This window comes from Galleria mellonella, unplaced genomic scaffold (genome assembly GCF_026898425.1).
Source record: "Galleria mellonella isolate WM207_F2 unplaced genomic scaffold, CSIRO_AGI_GalMel_v1 utg232, whole genome shotgun sequence".
NCBI classification, from domain to species: domain Eukaryota; kingdom Metazoa; phylum Arthropoda; class Insecta; order Lepidoptera; family Pyralidae; genus Galleria; species Galleria mellonella.
Genome location: NW_026442046.1, coordinates 342,143 through 365,983, shown reverse-complemented (window position 1 = coordinate 365,983; position 23,841 = coordinate 342,143). Strand labels below are relative to the sequence as shown.

General features: G+C 39.7%; 1 protein-coding gene and 1 long non-coding RNA gene across 4 annotated transcripts in view; both read left to right on the top strand.

Moving 5' to 3' along the window:
• Positions 1-23,841, top strand: part of LOC113523456 (RNA-binding protein Musashi homolog 2) — a 185,540-nt gene that overhangs the window by 35,005 nt on the left and 126,694 nt on the right. The gene's annotated exons all lie outside the window — the stretch shown is intronic.
• The window catches only part of LOC128200675 (uncharacterized), a 65,919-nt gene that overhangs the window by 34,848 nt on the left and 7,230 nt on the right, over positions 1-23,841 (top strand). The window contains exon 2 of the long non-coding RNA XR_008252841.1: positions 4,454-4,509. This is a non-coding gene — a long non-coding RNA (uncharacterized LOC128200675). The remainder of the gene's footprint in view (positions 1-4,453; positions 4,510-23,841) is intronic.

Here is a 23,841-nt window from a genome sequence, read left to right as displayed (position 1 = left end):
TAATGTGTGCAAAAATATAAATCTGTATATATACTTATAATAAATCTGTAGAGAGGTCAATTCTGTACATGAAATATATTTGCAAAACAACTATCAGGCGGTGATTAGTGATCGATACTGATGCCAAAAATGCAATCAGTAAAATTTTTGTCTGCCCGTCTGTATGTCCGTTATAGAAACAAAAACTACTCGACGGATTTTAACGAAACTTGGTACAATTATTCTTCATACTCCTGGCCAGGTTATAGTATACTATTCATCACGCTACGATCAATAGGATCAGAGCAGTGAAAGTAAATGTTGGGAAAACGGGAGAAGTTACTCCATTTTTAAGCTTCCGTCGCGTGTGCAGCCTTAATGGCCACTTTTTAAAATGTAAAAATGTCCACCCGCGCGACGCCGGGTCGGGCCGCTAGTAAATAAATAAAATACAACCAGTTAATATTGAGTAAATTATAAACACAAATAAAGAGGAAAACTCGAGGCCGCGAGCACAAGTTCGCCGACATTATATTAAGGCGCAGTGCGAGGGAAATAAAAACTGAAAAATGTGAAGCTTCCAATAAAAGTTGTACCGAATCCTGAATCCAACTTGTGGGCAGGGCTGCCCCAGATGAGAATTTCGATTATTACCCAAACTACAAATGTTATACTTCAAATCATTAACCAGGCATAGTACGATTTATCGACCACCTAGGTAATTGGAGTTTTATAGTAAACTTTGTCTTTGTTTTTAATTCATAAAACCTTTATTTGATTACCAATATTTGTATCTTTCGTATGAAGCTAAACATTTTTTACTAAACAATTCATTTTGGAAAAAATCGTTATTAAAAAAAAGTGGTCATTATATGCCCTGTACCCGTCTGGTGGTAGTATGACATGGACACTGTTACCATTATACAAGAGATGATATTGAAATGAAAATATAATTGGAAATTATTAGGTTTTTTTATAACAAAAATAACATTCTATTTTTTTAAAATGAATTAATTTAATCGTTGATTAAAAACTAGGGATAATGGAAACAAATTCTAAAACGACAGAGAGCTCCTTAACAGGCATAGTGCATAATACGACCACTTTTTTTTTTCTTTTAATTTTAATATAAGAAACAGATCTTAGGTATACATTGCACAGGTAAATATACCATATTTACAAATATGTTTTAATGCCAGTGCACATGAGGCCTGATTATGGGTTAAGGTTTCTAGCACTTTTACTCTATTAGAAACACTTATATCGTATTTTTGCCATGACAAAACTGTTCATGTGTATGAAAAGATTGATGGATGTGGAGGAAGCGAAAGAGGTTTGTTTGAATCGAAGCATTTGGCGTTCCATTGTTTCTGCCTACCCTAATGGGAGACAGGCGTGACAGATATGTATGTATGTATGTATGTAAAACTGTTCAATAACTAAATTAGGTTTATGAGAGGTGTGACAGGCGGGTTGGCAACCACAGTTGGGTTTTGGTAATCTTTTAAGAGGTAGGTAGTAGCGTCTACTACCTCTTGATTATTAACTTTCTTAGTCGCCTCATACGATACCCACCGGAAAGGAGGAGTGGCCCATTTTATACCGGATCCCCACAGCATTACATACTTTACAAGTACCAGAGGGACACTTTGTACAAAAGTCGATTGCTTAGGAACCTCTGTCCCATTCGTGTTTCAACCGTGAAGCAGTTGTGTTTGCATGGCTGTGTTTCGGTTTGAAGGGTGGCATATGGCGTGAAATTACTGGGTACAGAGGAATAACACCTGAGTCCTCAGGAATGGCAACGCATGGGGGGTATCATGGGCGAAACAGTATACTCTGTTATGTCCACGGTACTGTTCATTTCTATAGGCGACGGTTACCACTTTCCATCAGGTGGGCCGTCGGCTTGTTTGCCATTCTAAGTTGTATTAAAAAAAAGTACTAAAACCGTTTAATAAACTACTCAATTTTCTCCAAACCCATTTTACTTTATTCTAAAAATTTTTAAATCAATGTAACGTCTTCAAAACGTCGCGAAGAATTTTTACCAACAATTGGGGGAAAATAACCAATCTGGCAATACCGCTTGTAAGGAATACAAGGGAATTTTATAACAGTCAGGGCTGCCGCTTGTTACGGAATACTGGAATCGCTTTTTTATTGGAATTATTTAAAACTAGCGTTCACCCGCGTCTTCGGTCGCCGTCTCATCCTGCTACACGTACTTTTAGAGTTCCGTAAAAAATGGTACAAAGGAATCCTTATGGTGTTGCCTTATCTGTCCGTTTGACTCAGTGCTGTATCTTTGGAATAGTTTTCCATATTACTGGCCCCATACATATTGTAATGGAAATAAATGAAAAATGTTTTTATTATTTTTTTTTAGTATAATTCTTTAGGGGAAAATTCTGAAGAATGAATCACTTACCCCTATTACAGGCGGTTTTTTTTTAAAGTGATAATGGAATATGTATTGCCACTCTATTTTCACCCTTTCGCCTGCGCTATTGGTTTCTATTCTTTGGGGGGAAGGGGTTGTTTTTAATGGGGATTTTTTTTGATAGGTGAAAATGGTATGGTAACCCGGCCTGCGCTAACGGGATACGCTGGCGGGGCACCAGTGAAGGGTGATAGATGAGAATGAAAACAGGCCAGTTAGCCCATCATGATAAATTCATCAGGAATTAACCATTATAGTTTCCAGGGGGAACCGCGAGGAGGTCTACCTGGTTGGGTATATTGCTAGCAATGGGATTCTCAGTCTCCATTATTAACAATCCCTTTCCCCCCTTTTAATGGGGATTAGCGAACCCATTATTAGGGTGGGGGTGGAATTGTTAGTAATACAGGCTTTTAGTTCCTTTCTTTTTAGGACTGTCAGGTCGATCTCCACGTGTTCCCCCTGGAAACCATAATGTTAAATTCCTGGTGTATTCATTAGTGCCTTTTCATTTTCTAATGGATTAATAACCCCGCCTGCGTTATCGGTATATGCTGGCGGGGACCAGGGAGGGATGATAGGTGAGAATGACAAGGCACCAGGAATTTAGCACGATGGTTTCCAGGGGAGGCCACGTGGAGGTCAACCTGACAGGGCATATTGCTAGCAATGGGATTGGTAGTCCGCATTACTAAGAATACCTTACCCTCAACTGACGGAGTTTTTTTACGGGTGATAATGGTATGGTAACCCCGCCTGCGCTAACGGGATACGCTGGCGGAGCACTAGTGGAGGGTGATATATGAGAATGAAAATAGGCCAGTTAGCACATCATGATGAATTCATCGGGAATTAACCATGATAGTTTCCAGGGAGAACCACGTTGAGGTCGATCTAATAGGGCATATTGCTAGCAATGGGGCTGTCAAACTCCATTGCTAACAATCCCTCCCCCCACCCCCAACTGACGGAGTTATGTAGTAGCAAACATAAAAAAATACAACCGATTTGAGAACTTGTTTCCTTTTGAAGTCACTTCAAAACACATTCGTTGGTTAAATAAATGAGGTGATGAACACATATTATGTAATATCACCTCAACAGCGCGTCCTCGAGTGTCCTACATTCGACAAGTACGTACGTACTACATAAAGCTCGGAGTGGGCGCGCCGCCGGATGTTCCGGAAATTTCTAACGCAGTTGTCACACTCACGACGAAGGGCGAATCGTGCCGAGGGGCGAACCGCGCCGAGGGACGAATCGTACCCATCAATGTATGTGTATTGATTGGTGAACCGCTGATTGTGACTTTAACTTAATGCTTATTGTATCCCCCGGCATTGCCTTTCTTTTTAACATCTGGAAAATGCTTTATGCAGACCCATACACCTTGTGGGAGGTGAATAGGTACTGTGGGAATCCCCCGTAAGGTGGGGGTGTACCCACCAAAAACCAGACGATATACCCTCGAGGTGCCATATGTCGGAGATATGGGTTCACTTGCACTCACCACATCTCCGACGGCAGCGACCCGCCCCCAGATGGTAAGAGCAGGTCTCCTCTCTCAAGATAGGGTGGATGGCGTGCTCACCCTACCACTCGGGGGATGCGCCGGTATATTACAACATCCCCCAGGATCCCCCGGCATTGCCTGCTTTATATCTGCCATTAAACTGCTGGACATAGGCTTCACCCGTAAGGCGGATTGTGCCAATAGTAGTCACGCCTTACAGACGTGTTGGCAACCGCAGTTTGGCTTTTGGTGATGTTTAAATGTTGTGATCTTCTGTTGTAATTGTTTATGCTCTGTCTCTTTTTTATCCTGATAAAAAAAAAATATACCCAGTACTTACCTTTTTTTGAACATGGGGAAATCCATTATGTAGATCTATACGTCCCGAGGGAGGCGTATGGGTAAAGCCGACTTCTACCTGCTAAAATAATCACTAAGTTGTATAAAAAAAAAAAAAAATAGTAGTAGAATGAAGTGTTTTGTATTTCATTAATATGATATTGTTATTCTTGTTACAGGTAATAATTGTTTTTATACTCAAAACAAGCCGTCGCTACGTTGAAGTAATATGGTGGTATGTACTGTTATTCAATATCTTCAAAGTAAATTAATTTATTAAATAATAGTAATTATCATGTACACACACACACACACACACACACACACACACATAAAATTTACAGAAAAGTAAAACATGTCGAATATAAAAGGTCACAATTGGCTAATACATCGTATATACTGTTATTTTACACTAAGTAAAAAAAATATTAAATTACGGCGAGTGATGGGCAGCAACGTCCCTCTTAAAACATCTCTAAAGCCTGACTGCTGTTGCTAATCCGCGTGCCAAGCGTGACAACTACGGGCAAGCCCCCCCCCCCCCCCCCCCCCCCCCCCCCAAGGAGAGGCTTATGTTCAGCAGTGGACGGTTAAAGGCTGGTATGATGAAAAAAAATATAAATAAAATATTAATGAGAAGTAATACAAAGACCAGCCTTATAGGTAAGCAATCTTTGCATTTCTAGGTATTAAATGCGTGGCATTACACATAACAACTTTGAACTGTTCCATTGAATCCGTAACACCTGTTTCATTCCACAACCGACCGCATCGACCTTACTAAACACGGGACATGCTCCTCTCCTTTCTAGTATACAGAGTTACCCTGTGTTAGAAAGAGATAGCAACTTATCTCTACCTGTTATGTTACACAGAATGTGCTCTTCTTGCATCTAGCATATGGAGTTAACCTATGTTTTTTTTGATGGGTGAAAATGGTACGGTAACCCCGCTTGCGCTAACGGGATACGCTGGCGGAGCACCAGTGAAGGGTGATAGATGAGAATGAAAACAGGCCAGTTAGCCCATCATCATGAATTCATCAGGAATTAACCATGATAATTTCCAGGGAGAACCGCGAGGAGGTCGACCTGTTTGGGTATATATAATAGCTAGCAATGGGATTCTCAGTCTCCATTACTAACAATACCTTTCCCCCCAGTTAACCTATGTTAGAAAGAGATAGCAGTCTCTGCTCTAGAAAAGTCTTTTATCTTGAAACGATATAACATAATGTTATTTTGGAAAAGGTGCAATTATTATTTCAGCCATTAACCGTCCATTGCTGAAAATAGGCCATTCCCAAAAGGGGAATTTCCTAAGTAGTTGCTATGCTTGTAGCTATGCTAACCCACCTGGGGGTTTAGCATACCATTTTCACCCATCAAAAAAAAAACACCTGGGGTTGGAAACCGCAGTTGGCATTTAGTGATGTTTTTTAAGAGAGACGCTGCTACCCATCCTTCAAACATTAGGTTCACTTAATCGTCTCTTACTATACCCACGGGAAAGGAATGGGCGGTCCATTCTACGCCGGACCACACGGCCACGGTGTTCCAATATTGTTATTTGTTTATACTGAAAAAAAAAAACATGTATAATAAATCCCTTATTTTACCAGTTTTAAACCACTTCTGGTAGGGGGAAGGGATTGTCAGTAATGCGGACTACCAGTCCCATTGCTAGTAACTTATCCCGTCAGGTCGACCTCCACGTGGTCCCCCTTGGAAATCACCGTGCTGAAGTCCAGGTGTATTTATCACGATGGGCTAAATGACCTTCTCTTTCATATTCACTTATCATCTCTCGCTGGAGTCTCACCAGTGTATACCGAGAGCGCAGGCGAGGTTACCATTCCATTATCATCCATTAAAAAAAATTACTTCTGTTAAGTATAATAATAAAAAAAAGTCGTTTATAAAATGATATAGCGCTGTTTAATCGATAGATTCGACTACAAATGTCACGTGTCTGCGATATCCGGTGCGGGGCGACGGATCGACGCGGCCGCGCCGCGCTCCGCGGTGAGACGGGTGCCTCACTTCCGCGACCTGTATGATAGGCGGGCATAGGAATAAATAGGCTTTTTGATACACACACACACTCACACACATATATATATATATATATATATATCGACATCGAAATCTATTTCAATCATATACATTTATACAACTTAGAATAGCAAACAAGCTGACGGCCCACCTGATGGAAAGTGGTAACCGACGCCTATAAATATGAGCAGTACCATGGACGTAACAGAGTATACTGTTACGCCCATGATACCCCCCATGCGTTGTCATTCCTGAGGACTCAGGTGTTATTCCTCTGTACCTAGTAAATTCACGCCATATCCCACCCTTCAAACCGAAACACAGCCATGCAAACACAACTGCTTCACGGTAGAAACACGAATGGGACAGAGGTGGCCAAGCAGACGACTTTTGTACAAAGTCTACCTCTGGTCCCTATATATTACCGATCTCTAGTCTGTATTCTCGACAGTGGCTGCTTTTTTTACCTTTTACAAAAAGTACCAATAAACCCTGAGCTCTCGGACGCGAAGATAGTAGTGAAATATTTTAAAAACTAAAACAATGGGGACAGAAATATAGACAAAGGTGTACAGAAGTGAACTGGCGACCTGCATTCAAATAAGTGCACTGTAGTATAGATAGATAGATAGATACTCTTTATTGTTTCCTACAAAAGATTACAATAATAAACTTACGTATTAACACGAAGGAAAGAGAAGAATTCATGCGCCACTTTAACTTAAATAAATTGAATGTTGGTCTTATTCAAACTATGTTAGCTGAACTTAAACCAGACATTTTTGAACATCTGTGTAAATTATTGAAGCCCATTAATTCTTTTCTTTCCGCGTCTAGGGAAGGTAGATAAAGTTTTGTTGGAGAAATCAGTTCAGGGTACAATAGGACTGATATACCTGAAGAAGGTAAAAGCCCTTAAAATATTTAAAAAAAAAAAAAAAGAAATAATCACAATGAGAAAACAATAGGCTAAGAGTCTATTTGTAGGTTTTTTTTTTTATGGGTGAAAATGGTATGGTAACCCCGCCTGTGCTAACGGGATACGCTGGCGGAGCACCAGTGAAGGGTGATAGATGAGAATGAAAACAGGCCAGTTAGCCCATCATGATGAATTCATCAGGAATTAACTATGACAGTTTCCAGGTGGAACCGCGAAGAGGTCGACCTGGTTGGGTATATTGCTAGCAATGGGATTCTCAGTCTCCATTACTAACGATCCCTTTCCCCCCAACAAAACATATATTTGTAGGTTGGTGCATGAGCTATATTCAGATCACTGGAAGGATTAACTCGTTTCTTTTCACGGCTTTAAAACACGAGGAGATTTTTAATTCGGCTATATTTTTCTATGTTTACCATTTACCATGCTATTATAGACGACAATTGTCCACTGCTGAAGGTAGGCTTCGCCCTATTGGAGGGGGGGGGGAGGGGGGGGGTTCCCAGTAGTAGCCACGCTTGGCAGATGGATTGGCAACCGCAGTTAGCCCTTAGTGGTGTTTCAAACGGGACGCTGCTGCCCGTTCCTCGAACATTTTTTTTTGATCGCTGAAAATGGTATGGTAACCCCTGCCTGCGCTAACGGGATACACTGGCGGAGCACCAGTGAAGGGTGATAGATGAGAATGAAAACAGGCCAGTTGGCCCATCATGATGAATTCATCAGGAATCAACCATGATAGTTTCCAGGGGGGTCCACGTGGAGGTCGACCTGGTTGAGTATATTGCTAGCAATGGGGCCCTTAGTCTCCATTATTAACAGCCCCCCCCCTGCGTATACCTATATATATACTGGAATTCATTAACAGTTAACCGCAGAGTGGTTTTCGAAGGGGACGTAGTTGGGTATAGAATCCCCCCCCCCCTCTTCCCTCCAAGGTTGTGCTATATATTAGTAGTAAAGTAATTATAAATCCAATTAATATTCCATCAAATATACCATATTCGAACTCGTTTCCGGATATTAAATGCCACATCAAACGAACTCACAAACAAAACTGGGCCAAAACACAACAAAACTCGAACCAATATTCAATGGACAGGCGCCTCTCTACCAATGGAAAGCTCACCTCTCTACCATGAAATCACTTTCAATTTTAAAGACAGACAGAGGAATATATATATACATATATATACGCCTTGTTTTAATACTCAAAGCTATGCCATGTCATTTACTGTACATGCTGCACGTCTCTGGAATTCACTTCCTAATAACTTAAAGATGGCACAGTCGCTGAAATCTTTTAAAGCAGGTATCATAAAATTTTATTTTGAAAATCCCTCTTCATTGAGCCAATTGTGAATATATGTATTTATTATGTATACATGTATGTGTATGTAGGAGTGTATATATGTATGTGTATGTATGTATATATATATGTATATATATATGTATATGTATGTGTGTATATGTGTATATATGTATGTGTATGTGTATAAGTTTTTATTTATTAATGTTATATTATTATTAATTTACTTTTATTATTTACATATGTAGGTATATAGAGCTGTTTTTATTGTGTTATATATTCAATTTTTTTTTTTTACTGGGTATTATTTAGTTTATCTTTAATTGTACGGTTATTACCCTTATACATTCTACAGTTTTCTTTCAGCTTCTCAAAGGGTGACTGTAAGAGATCCCTTTATGGGATAAGTCCGCCAATGTATACTAAATCATTTACTAGTATTTAATCTGACTTATGTACAATAAAGATTTTTACAATTACAATACAATATATTCCTCTGAATATATTATACATTTATACCCAGTCCAGCCATATTGGGGGAAAGAGATTGTTAGCAACAGAATTTGATAGCTCCATTGCTAACAATATGCGCTATCAGGTCGACTTCCTCGTGGTTCCCCCTGGAAACCATCCTGATTAATTTATTGTTAGTTTCGTCACGATGGGCTAACTGACTTGCTTCATCCTCTGTCATCCCTCACTGGTATCTCGCCAGTGTATACCGATAGCGCAGGCGGGGTTACCATTGCATTATCATTCATTTAAAAAAAATACGCTCACTTAGGAGTTATTATAGTAGTTCTTTGGAACACAGAGGGAGACTTTGTACAAAAGTCGATTGCTTGGGTACCTCTGTCCCATTAGTGTTTCAACTGTGAAGCAGTTGTGTTTGCATGGCTGTGTTTCGGTTTGAAGGGTGGGATATGGCGTGAATTTACTGGGTACGGAGGAATAACACATGAGTCCTCAGGAATGGCATCGCATGGGGGGTATCATGTGCGAAACAGTATACTCTGTTATGTCTATGGTACTGCTCATGTCTATAGGCGACGGTTACCACTTTCCATCAGGTGGGCCGTCAGCTTGTTTGCCATTCTAAGTTGTATAAAAAAAAATACAGACAGAAACGCGTGTCCTGAGGGATGTCACGTGTCCATCGCAGCGGTAAACATACCGTCAAATACGTAATTACGCAGAAACCGCAGTTAATACGTTTAGTTAATAAAAATAAAAAAAAAACTTCATACAAAACAATGGTGAGTCGAATTAAAAACTACCTTAATATTTCTAAGCCTAAAGTCTATAACACCTTACAACTGGTTCTCTTATTACAGTCACGAATAAAATTCAGCGTGTGAGATGGAAATCCGATCTTAACACGTGGTGTTAAAGTGTAATTATGCATGTTAGAGAGATGGTTTTTATTAGCAAAACAGTTTATACTGGTGTTTGATCAACAAATACTGGAATGAATGGTGTTTACACGAGGCTGTCTGTAGTGCACGCCATAAACAATCGATTCAGGGGGGGAAAGGGATTGTTAGTAATGGAGACTGAGAATCCCATTGTTAGCAATATACCCAAGCAGGTCGACCTCCTCGCGGTCCTCCCTGAAAACTATCATGGTTAATTCCTGATGAATTCATCATGATGGGCTAACTGGCCTGTTTTCATTCTCATCTATCACCCTTCACTGGTGCTCCGCCAGCGTATCCCGTTAGCGCAGGCGGGGTTACCGTACCATTTTCATCCATCAAAAAAAAACAATCTATTCACGCTTGCCCGCCGCTCCAGTGTATGATATTAATTCAATAATGCTACGTTTAGGGGGAAAAGGATTGTTAGCAATGGCGTTTGACAGCCCCATTGCTAGCAATATACCTTATTAGGTCGACCTCCACGTGGTTCCCCCTGGAAACCATCCTGAACAATTCTTGTTGAATTCGTCACGATGGTGTAACTGGCCTACTTCATCCTTACCTATCATCCTTCACTGGTGCACCGCCGGTGTATAGCAATAGCGCGGGTGGGGTTTACTATTCCATTATCATCCATTAAAAAAGTGCTATGTCTGGGGGGAAAGGGATAGCTATTAATGGGATCTAGTTGACCCATTGGCAGCAATACACAGGTCTCAACGCGACTCCCCCTAGAAACCATCGTGGTTAATTCTAATGGAATTCGTTGCGGGTTGGATTGAGACGACGACAGGTTTGTTGAAATGTATATTACCAATGGCTCGGTTATAACTGACAAAATGAACATTCTTTATTTATTCATAGGAAAACCAGGGCTACAACTACAGCAAATCGAGTTTCTTGCCAGTTCTTCTCAATTGGATCTATATACCGAACTGGACGGTAGGGAAAAAAATAAAATTATAATGTAAAAATTTGACGTTCATAAGCGGCTAAAATGTCCTACATGAATAAATGATTTTTGAATTTGAATTTGAATTTGAAATAGATACAGATAATGTACTATGGGTCTAGTATTTTTTTCTATGGATAAAAATGCAATGGTAACCCCGCCCGTGCTATCAGTATACACGTCATTCAGTCGATCAGTCGGTCAGTCAGTCAGTCAGTTGGTCAGTCGGTCAGCCAGTCGATCAGTCGATCAGTCAGTCAGTCAGTCGGTCAGTCAGTCAGTCAATCAGTCGATCAGTCGATCAGTCGGTCAGTCAGTCAGTTGGTCAGTCAGTCAGTTGGTCGGTCAGTCAGTCATTCAGTCAGTCAGTCAGTCAGTCGATCAGTCGGTCAGTCAGTCAGTTGGTCGGTCAGTCAGTCGGTCAGTCAGTCAGTCAGTCAGTCAGTCAGTCAGTCAGTCAGTCAGTCAGTCACACAGCATTCTCTTTTGTGTATATATATATACGAGTAATGTTAAATGTAAATAACATGTCCCTCCCGGGCGGGTGTAATCCAAAAATTGATAAAAGTGCGCGCGTACCGGCAAGTTGCGGAGTTCTACGTAACTCCCGTAAGAGTTCGATGAAAACTGGCATTATTTGCATTGTATACGTACATATCTGAGTAATGCGATTAATTTTTACTTTTTGAGTGAATTCGCCTAAAGTCACCGCTCGAAAAGGGCGCTTTTTCTTTACGTTTGCCCACTGATCACATGGTATAATTAAAGATTATGTGTTCCACGATAAAAACCGACTACATTTTTGATATACCTAATCAGTTATTTTGACATAAAAACTAAATTTTTTAATCGATTTTGATATGGGGGGGGGGGAAGGGATTGTTAGCAATGGAGTTTGGCAGCCCCATTGCTAGCAATATGCCCTATTAGGTCGACCTCCGCGTGGTTCCCCCTGGAAACCATCGTGAACAATTCTTGTTGAATTCGTCACGGTGGGCTAACTGATCTACTTCATCCTCACCTATCATTCTTCACTGGTGCTCCGCCAGCGTATCCCGATAGCGCAGGTGGGTTTACCATTCCATTATCACCCATTAAAAAAAAGAAATCGATTTTGATAAAATTTCTACGCGACTAATCTATAAGTTAATCCTTTCAGATGAAAAAAAGAGTTTTCCAAATCGGTCTACAACTGACGGAGTTATGAAGTGACAAATGTCAACCAAAAAGGTATATAACCGAATTTCATTAGCAAGCGTCCACGGTGGGAGAAGCTCACGTATCTAATAGCGGATCATCAGCGATCATCACCTCCCGCGACATCAGCGTAAACACATAGATGAGCAATTAGCGATCATCACCGCATATGTTAGCACATCATACCACCGCGAACCAATGAAAATAGGAAAAAAAAAATCGAATTGAGAACGTACTAATCGATTGTTCAGTTCAGATAAGGTAACCAACTATTTCTCGTTCAAACGTCATTTTGTTCATAGGTGAAAAAAAAAGAAGTAAAAACGATAAAAACTTTATTTTCTTTTAAAAACATATTTCCCTTCGGAGTGGATTTCTTTTTTGCTAAACGAGGATGTTCGTCTAATAATGTAGCCACGTCCGAACAACTTTCATTTTGCATATTAAACTTGACTGTTAAGACGGCGGATAATGTTTTTACAGACAGCTGCGGCTTCTCACTGCTCCGATAATCATTCCCAGTGGAAATACCCTTTCAACAGCAGCGTCAGTGCCCAGTGGACAACATAAGGAAATATCTATTAAAACTTCTAAGTTTTCATGTGGCATATGTTCTGCACTAAAATGGCGGAAGATTTTTACCTTCTTTACATCTTTTGTCAAGTTCTATTTTCTCGTCGTTTCATTTTTTCAATTTTATGAAATTATACAAATAGAGTACTTGCAGAGTACTGAAATTTCAGATTTGAAATGAGTATAGTTTTGCGAAAAAAGAGTACAAAACTCAATAAATGAGTATAGTTCAGAGGAACCCATGGCGATCGAAATACCGGGTGCCGACAGCAGAATAAGAAACGACGGCGACCCTATTGTCGGGTCGCTAAGTTGGGCCCCGATAATGGAGAGATGTTTAAACAATAACTCATAGTGTTCCTTCTACGTATTTGTTACCATTCGTTTGTACTACACTAATATTATAAAGAGGAAAGATTGCATTTTTGTGTATATGTATGTTTGTAATGAATAAATACAAAAACTAACCATTTTGTGTTACTATGGCACACGCATGAAGGAATGTTAACAAAGGAGATTGTTAGATTATGTATTTTGTTTTTGTATTTTTTTTTTTATTTGTGCTTTTTTTTATTTTTATTCTTTTATCTCTTTTACTGTGTATTACGTGTATGTTTTTTTTTTATTGTAATTTGTGTGCTGTAAGTAATGTAAATAAATTGTCTATCTATCTATCTAACGACTTCGCCGATTTCAAAAATTCTTTCACCATTACAAAGCTACATTCATCCTGAGTAACATAGGCTATATTTATTGATAGAAAAGAATAGGGATCTTTACTAAAATTTTAGTAACGTACCCAATGTATAGATATTGGGGGAAAGGGATTGTTAGTAATGGAGACTGAGAATCCCATTGCTAGCAATATACCCAACCAGGTCGACCTCCTCGCGGTTCCCCCTGGAAACTATCATGGTTAATTCCTGATGAATTCATCATGATGGGCTAACTGGCCTGTTTTCATTCTCATCTATCACCCTTCACTGGTGCTCCGCCAGCGTATCCCGTTAGCGCAGGCGGGGTTACCATACCATTATCACCCATAAAAAAAATAGATATTAGGTTGGTATCTATACGACCCATGGCTTATAAAAATTGTAAAGTGCTCTTAAATATTGGAACAAGTTATATTTTTAAGCAAACACTTAATATAACGCGTTAGATATCAACCGAAGTACGTCACCGCAGTTACTCTGATTACGTAGCAGCTAAAAGCCTTCTATAGGGTCTGCATTTTTAATCGCGGCCGTGACCGCCCCCCCCCCCCACCCCCTTCTCCTCGCCGCTTTATATTCTCAGCGACTCTGGTAGCAAAACGTAGGCGAAAATGTTGATACGCGGACGGATTCAAACGTGCATGGTTTTGGGAAGTTTTATATATATATATATATATATATATATATATATATATATATATATATATATATATATATATATATATATATATATATATATATATATATATATATATATATATATATATAGTATTTCAAGAATACTGTATTTGATTGTAATGTTGTAGCTTATTTCCTTTCTTCTATCAATACGAAGTTTGTGATAGTCATTTTATCCGATCGTATTTTATTTCTTTTTTGTTGTAAACTTAACTCTCATTTGAGAAAAGCAACAGCTGTGTTCCTCACCCGTTTTTCTCAACTGAAATCGCATTCCGAACTGGGCGGTAGATTCATAAAAAAATTGCTTTTCAAAAATACTTATTATTTTTTTTAATACCACTGTGGTGGCAAACAAGCATACGGCCTACCTGATGGTAAGTGGTTACCGTAGCCTATGAACACCTGCAATATCAGAGGTATTACGCGCGCGTTGCCGACCCTGAAGAAACCTCTTTACCGCCCTTTTGAAGAACCCAATGCTGCAGTCTCTTGCGTAAACCTCGGCAGGGTGTTCATTCCACAACCTGAGTGTTCGCGGGAGGCAACATCTCTGAAACCGCGCAGTACGCGACCATTGAGGCTGTAGGACATGAGGGTGAACTCCCTGTCGACGGCGAGCTGTACGATGGTAGAAAGTGGCTGTGGGCATCATATTGAACAATTCCTCTGAGCACAATCTGTAGGTAGAACACGCAGAGCGAGGCAAAATCTCTCCTAAGACTTAAGGGTTCAATACCGCTTGTGAGCCTGGGATCATCGACAATTCTCATAGCTCGTCGTTGCAACGAGTCGAAAGGTTCAAGCTGATATTTATTAATTTATTAAGTTTACTCGCAAATGTGAAAACGATTCATGGCTTAACATAGATATAAATTTGATTATGTATTGACTGTAATTCAGCTGTACGTTTTCCAAAAAATAAATAAATAAATAAATACTGAAATAAAAATTATTTTTATTTTAACACTTCAGTAGATTCATGAAAATGACGATTTAAAAATGTTTATAAACAACAATGATAATTTGAATTTAATGAATTTATTTTATTTATTTACTTATTATGGTAAATTCCATAATATAATTGGTAAATATTGAAAGAAACAATCTCTAAAATCGTCGGTGGTCACAACAAACGGATTATGTCTTTAAATACAGACAGACGGACAGATTACAGAGCCGGAGACGATATATTTTAACACGCCATCACGACACGCTCCCATGGAGGACATCAAACAGCTCGTGCCCGTGGAGAATGCATGGGATGTTTCAAAATTAAACCATATCTAATTAAACCACATTAAACCACGCCTATTATCAGCCATGCAGCTCTCGGTAAAGAATAATCCCTCTTCCTATCCGTGGTGTCGTAAGAGGCGACTAAAGATAGATGGATAGATAGACAGATAATAATAATCCTTCCTAGGATTGCACCAACCTCTGGCCAGGATTTGTACGTCATACAATGAAATTAATGCCAAATTACCTGAAATGGATATAGTGCATGATAGTTCGAATTCCTACAGGAATAAATTGCTGAAGCATTTTGTACAATACTCTAATAATAAGTAAATCTAATATATATATATATATATATATATATATATATATATATATATATATATATATATATATATATATATATATATATATATATATATATATATATATATATATATATATATATATATATATTTTTTTATACAACTTAGAATGTCAAACAAGCTGACGGTCCACCTGACGGAAAGTGGTAACCGTCGCCTATAGACATGAGCAGTACCATGCACATAACAGAGTATACTGTTTCGCTCATGATACCTCCCATGCGTTGCCATTCCTGAGGACTCGGGTGTTATTCCTCTGTACCCTGTAAATTCACTGCCATATCCCACCTTTCAAACCGAAACACAGCCATGCAAACACAACTGCTTCACGGTAGAAACACGAATGGGATCGAGGTACCCAAGCAAACCACTTTTGTACAAAGTCTCCCTCTGGTAAATCAGTGTTTATCTATCTATCTATTCATCTAGTGTATCGCAAATTCTCCGCTCCCGCCTCGGAGACATCGATGCGTGTAGTATTTCCAAACCGATACGACAACATAACCTTCAAGAAAAGAGCATATTCCTTTTTAAAAGGCCGGCAGCACACCTGCAATGCCGCTGGTGTTGCGGGTGATCATGGGCGGCGGTAGTCACTTGCCATCAGGTGAGCCGCATGCTCGTTTGCCCCCTGTGTTGTAAAAAAAAAAACATAGTTGTGTTGCGTGCGAGTCACCGACTCACACTTGACCTTACGTATTTCTTGTTATTGTCTATAATCTATTGTTCGCAGTTACTGGCATGTAATTCCGCACGGTTGTACACGGGGTTTTTTTTTTTAATGGATGATAATGGAATGGTAACTCCGCCTTTTTTTTATACAACTTAGAATCGCAAACAAGCTGACGGCCCACCTGATGGAAAGTGGTAACCGTCGCCATAGACATGAGCAGTACCATGGACATAACAGAGTATATATATATATTCCTGAGGACTCAGGTGTTATTCCTGTGTACCCTGTAAATTCACGCCATATCGCACCCTTCAAACCGAAACACAGCCATGCAAACACAATTCACGGTTTAAACACGAATGGGACAGAGGTACCCAAGCAATCGACATTTGTACAAAGTCTCCGCCTGTGCTATCACTATATGCTGGCGGGGCACCAGTGAGGGATGATAGGTGAGGATGAAGCAGGTCAGTTATAACCCATCCTGACGAATTCAACGATAAATCAATCACGATGGTTTCCAGTGGGAACCACGTGGAGGTCGAACTGACAGGGTATATTGCTAGCAACGGGACTGGTAGTCCCCCAATTTACTAACAATCCCTTCCCCCCGCTGTACACGGGTTGCGAACTGATTAATACATTAGGTATATTATTTATTTATTTGTGTTGAAGGGAGCTTACCGTGTGGTCCCGGCATAGAATGGGCCGCCCCTTCCTCCCCCGTATGTGTGTAAGAAGCGACTATGGGAAGGCGAGAAATGAGCGACAGCATCCCTTTTTAAACATCTCTAAAACCTGATTGCGGTTACCAATCTGCCTGCCAAGTAACCAATACAATATACGAAATATGACAAAATTAATACAGAGACAAAAAAAAAAAAACAAATTGAGTATTTCCGCTTCGAAACACGTATAGAAATAAATATTGTGTCCTCTGTGAACTAGTAAGACAAAATGATATAAACATTCGTCTGTCACGTCTCCGTCACAATAAAACACGGCGGTGACGTCACGCGGCGTCTGTCTGCGCGCGCGCGCCGCCGCGCTGCATCTGGCGGACGCTGATCAACCATACATCATCGCGCTCTGTTTATAATTAACGCACTTTTGCGTTCGAAATTTGAATAAAGAATATTATATATTTTTACGACGATGGCGTTTTATTTTGCATTCGAAATTCGAATTACGGAAATTAAATGTGTTTACGACGATTTCGTATTAGTTCGGTGCGTTCGAAATTTGAATTAGGTAAGTAAATTAAGTATTTTATGCCCGCCTGATGGAAAACGGTAACCGTCGCCTATAGACATGAGCTGGACATGACTTGTTGAGTTGGTCACGGTGGGCCAACTGACCTGCATTCATTCTCTACCTATCATCTTGGATTGTTAGTAACGCGGACTAACATTGCTATTGCTAGCAATATACTATGTCAGATCGACCTCCACGTGGTCCCTCCTGTAAACTATCGTGCTGAATTCCTGGTATATTCATCACGATGGGCTAACTGACCTGTCTTTTAATTCTCACCTGTCTTCCCTCACTGGTGCCCCGCCAGCGTATACCAATAGCGCAGGCGGGGTTACCATACCAATAAAAGACCTTTACTCAAACATATATAAATACTATGTGGTCCCGGCATAGAATAAACCACCGCTTCCTTTTCCATAAATGTCGTAAGAGGCGACTAAGGGAGGGCGAGGTATGGGCAGGGTCCCTCTTAAAACATCTCTAAAGCTTAACTGTGGTTGCCAATCCGCCTGCCAAGATTGGCAACTACTGGCAAAAACCGCAAGAGGGAGGCTCACGTCCAGCAGTGGACAGATTATGATGATGATCAAATAAATACTAAATTCCTCGGTAGCTACTTGATTAACCCAGCCGGGAATCGAACCTAGCAATAACCCATTACGTGAATGCGTGCCAGAGCAGGAGATGCGAGTGTAACAATGTCATTGCTGCTCGACCTCGCCGTGCCGTCGACCTCTCTCAATACAATACCGTGTTCCCATACAATGTCATCGTTTGCACGGATCGGGTGAGCGCTTTCATGCATTTACCATTTGTAAATACCTAAACAATTTAAATACACTAGTGTTATTTATCGGCGGGAAGGGATTGTTGGCAATGGAGTTTGACAGCCCCATTGCTAGCAATATGCCCTATCAGGTCGACGTCCACGTGGTTCCCCCTGGAAACCGTCGTGAACAATTCTTGTCGAATTCGTCACGATGGGCTAACTGACCTGCTTCATCCTCACCTATCATCCGTCACTGGTGCCCCGCCGGTGTATACCGATAGCGCGGGTGGGGTTACTATTTCATTATTACCCATAAAAAAATACACTAGTATTTTTTTTAGTGGATGGTAATGGAATGGTAACCCCGCCTGCGCCAACGGTATACGCAGGCGAGGCACCAGGGAAGCATAATAAGGGAGGATGAAAAGGCAGGTCAGTTAGCACATCTTGATGAATAGATATGGAATTTATGACGATGGTTCCCAGGGGGAACCGTGTAGAGGTCGACCTGACAAGGTATATTGCTAGCAATGGGACTGGAAGCCCGCATTACTAACAGTCCCTTCCCCCAATACACTAGTATTGTTCTCATCGTAATTTCTTATTATAAATAAAAATCCAGATATAAATTCCGGTCCCTCGTGGAATACTGCTCGCTTCTTTGAGCCAGAACATCTGAATACCAGCTGCTAGAACTGTCGATGATCCCACACTCACACGCTGTATCGAGCCCTTAAGTCTAAAGCGAGAATTTGTCTTCCTTTGTTTTGTTATACAACTTAGAATGGCAAAAAAACTGACGGCCCACCTGATGGAAAGTGTTAACCGTCGCCTATAGACATGAGCAGTACCATGGACATAACAGAGTGTACTGTTTCGCCCATGATACCCCCCATGCGTTGACATTCCTGAGGACTCAGGTGTTATTCCTCTGTACCCTGTAAATTCACGCCATATCTCACCCTTCAAACCGGAACACAGCCATGCAAACACAACTGCTTCACGGTTGAAACACGAATGGGACAGAGGTACTCAAGCAAACGACTTTTGTACAAAGTCTCCCTCCAGTAAAATGATGCTTAAAGTCACCTTTTATCGTCGCACCGCTCGCCATCGACAGGGAACTCATCTTTACACATTTGAACCTAAATGGTCGCGCACAGTGCGGTTTCAAAGGAATCCTCTCCCGCGAGCACTCAGGCTGTGGAACGAGCTTCCTGCCGAGGTACTCCCTACAGACTACAGTATGGGGTTCTTTAAAAAGGACGTATTAAGGTCTCTTCAAAGTCTGCAACGCGCACGTAACACCTCCAGTGTTGCAAGCGTCCATAGGCTACAGTGACCGTTTACAATCGGACGAGCTTAATGCTTGTTTGCTACTTTAGAGGTATAAAAATAAAGCTTTAAATTGTTTCGTATGCGTGGACTTTAGAAATAGAAAAATCAAGCAATCGGCCATTTCTACATGGCATACGATATAAAACATACACCGGGTTTTGAGTTTTTTTTTCTTGGATGAAAATGGTATGGTAACCCCGCCTGCGCTAACGGGATACGCTGGCGGGGCACCAGTGAAGGGTGATAGATGAGAATGAAAACAGGCCAGTTAGCCCATCATGATGAATTCATCAGGAATTAACCATGATAGTTTCCAGGGGGAAACGCGAGGTCGACCTGGTTGGATATATTGGTAGCAATGGGATTCTCAGTCTCCATTACTAACAATCCCTTTTCTCCCTCCGGGTTTTGAGTTAGACCTTTAGGAATGCAACTGTGAGAATCTAATCCAAATTCGTACAGTAGTTTTTGGGTAATGTCAGAACTAACATACAGACAGAAGAAGAATTCTAAAAATTGTTGTTTTGCCATCTATTTGCTGTTATCGAGTCCTCTCGCATCAATTTTTCTTAATATTCTTCCATTGTACATGGCATCGTCAAGAGACAAAGTTGTTTTAGATAGATAGATAGATAGATACTCTTTTTTGTTTCCTCCATAAGGTTACTATAGTAAACTTATTATAGATACAAACAATTACAAGAAAATATTACACTGAGAGAAGAATGATTAACTTAAATATCTTCCCATGTACATTGGAAGAAGACATTGTCGTTTGCTTGGGTCGTGTTTTTATGACTATGTTTCGGTTTGAAAGGAATCCACGTGTACGAAGGAGCGGGCAAAAAGCCAGTGTAAAATAAAAAAAAAAATAGCATTATATGTAACATCATTATTTTTGACAATTAGCAATTGATCTTGAATGAACGTGCAGCACTTGCTAATTGCTAGTTTACAGGTAATTAGCCTGCCAGTCACGCAGCTCAGGTCGTGGGTGAATTAGCTACTAGAGCATGAATATTGGTTTAATGGGATGCCAATGGGATGTACTGGATTTTATTTATATTACCTTCCACTGTTGAACATAAGCCTCCCCCATGGGGGATCGACAACCGCAGTTAGGCTTTAGAGATGTTTTAAGAGGGACGCTGTTGCCCATCCTTCGCCCTCCATTAGTCACCTCTTATGACACCCACGGGAAAGGTAGGGGTGGCCTATTCTATGCTGGGACCAGACACCAGTGAGGGATGATAGGTGAGGATGAAAGCAGGTCAGTTGGCAAATTGTGATGAATTCACCCAGAATTAACCACGATTGTTTCCAGGGAGACCACGTGGAGGCCAACCTTATGGGGCTTATTGCTAGCAATTGCTAGAATTTCCATTATTTTTTTAAATTTTCTTGTTCTTGACACATAAACTTTTACTAGGAGATAATAACCTTTTAGAATGAGTTTAAGACTTTGCTGAGATTATTTCATTCTAATTTCAAAAATGCATATCCGTATAGTGTTGTGGCAAAAATCACAAACAGCATTGAGTGGCCGGTACGCGGTAACTATAGCAACGGGTCGGCATTGAACCCGCGGCCATCGACCTCACGCTCACGGCCGCCCGGTCTCTGTGCGGTCATGCTGCCCTGGTACTTGATTCTCGATTTGCGAAAAGAAAGTCAAGCGTGTGTGTGGTGTGTATTTTAACCGACATCAATAAAATAAGGTTCTATTTCTGTGCAAGTGTGCAATCGGTACACCAATAAAGTAAAAAATCTCGACACTAGAGGGCGCACCCTCGCGAGAGTAGTGTAATAAAGAGAGAGAGAGTTTTCAGATGTTTATTGGAGTTGCTAGAATTATGTTTGATGGAGAGGGAGACTTTATACAAAAGTCGTTTGCTTGGGTACATCTGTCCCATTCGTGTTTCTGCCATAAAGCAGTTACGTTTTTTTTTTTCTATGGGTGAAAATGCAATGGTAACCTCGTCCGCGCTATTGATTTACACCGACGGGGCACCAGTTGAAGATGGTAGGTGAGAATGAATGCAGGTCAGTTGGCCTACCGTGATGAATTCGACAAGAATTAACCATGATGGTTTCCAGGGGGAACCGAGTGGAGGTCGACCTGATAGGGTGTATATAAGTACTAAGATGTAATGAGTGTTTTTCTTTTTTTTTTTATTAGTTACACTTGTTCGTCAAATAGCTAGCCTCTTTTTTTCTTTTCTACCCAAAGGTTGTCTGGAAGAGATTGCTTTAGCGATAAGATCGCCTTTTGCACTTCATAAGTGTAACATGTTTATTTATTTATTTATTTATTAAATTTTAATACACCAAAAAGTGTAAATGGCGGACTTAACACCGTATGGCGTTATCTACCAGTCGACCGTAGGCAGGAATAATAGAAAATATAATTGACAGGGCGAAGTAATGAACAAATATTAAATTAAAACAATAATTTAAAAATAACGTACATGTAATACCTTAGATTCACCCCGTGCCACTATGGAGAGAACTAAGAACAAGTCTGGACACATTACAATATAATATCATTATAAATTTTCTAATAAATTCTAAATATAGAATTGTAAATGTTATTCAAGTATTTTTTTGTTGTACAATATTTCTATGAAAATTCTAAACCTTTGGAGTCAGATTTAAATAAAACAATGATAACTAAACATTGATGACTGAATCAATAAATATTATACTTAGATTATATACAGTGTCTCCATACAAATGCTTCGAGAAAAACGGGTCAACTTTTTCATACAATATTGCGTGCTAAATACGTGTAGTTACGAGTGATTCCTTTATAACTTCTATATTTATTTTGTCTTATAATTTCTACATGTTTTTAATGCGTAAACACTTAATTTATTTATTAAACAATACGTCAAGATACATTTTATGCGTGAGTATATAGAACAAGGATAAGAAAAATGAGTCATCTAATTTGCCAATTAGCTGACAAAAAGTTGACCCGTTTTTGAGGCTCGATGCTCTATCTAAAGTAATGATAAAATAAAAACTGTAAATCATATCATTGCCTCCTTTCTTCTTATACAAATGTAATTAGTAAAAACAGGATGGAAGATACACCCATCAGTGCTATTTTTGTCAATTCATAGCAGGCTAGTGTATAAAAAATGTTATACGGCCTTATAACCCTACCAAATTCAGATACAACCTACTCGCATACTTTCTACGTAAACTGTGTCGAATATACAATCTAGTAATGTAAAATTTGTCATTGACTAATAAATAATTGACATATCAAATATTTTCTATACACTAGCCTGCTATGAATTGAGAAGAATAGCAACTGATGGTGTATCTTTCGTCCTTTTTTTACTAATTATATTTGCATAAGAAGAAAGGAGGCAACCATACGATTTACAGTTTTTATTTTATAATTAGAAATTGCTTGTTGAACAGTGTTGCTATGTGTAGAATATTATTAACTTCCTATTTGCGTAGATACTTACGTTGCCAACATTAAATAATAAATTTACATCTTTGTACTGTTCTTTAAGTGGTGTAATAAAAAGTAAATAAATATAAAATAAAAATAAAAACAGCATAAAACTGCAAGTAGCGTGTAATCCTGGCATCGCCTCTTTGTTGTCACAGATACAAAACCGTTTCGACATCCTAATTTGCAATTCCGACCGCACACAACTTAAATTTACTTTAAAACTTGAGTATTGCTCAAATAAAGCGAGGATTAAGCAATCCTATCACGTTATAGTGAGCTATATACCTTTGTTTTGCACTATTGATTCACAATTCAAGGAAGTTGGTTGGTTTTTTGACGATATAATAGAAAGATCCAGTTAATTGTTGTATTTTTCCATACACACAATGTGTGCAGTGTATTTTCAAATGTTTAAAACGTTCATTTGGTTTTATTGACGTCGTAAATTTTAATTTAATCTATATACTTACTTCCTTAACAATTATTATGTATATATTCCTTAAAAATTACCAGAGGGAGACTTTGTACAAAAGTCGATTGCTTGAGTACCTCTGTCCCATTCGTGTTTCAACCGTGAAGTAGTTGTGTTTGCATGGCTGTGTTTCGGTTTGAAGGGTGGG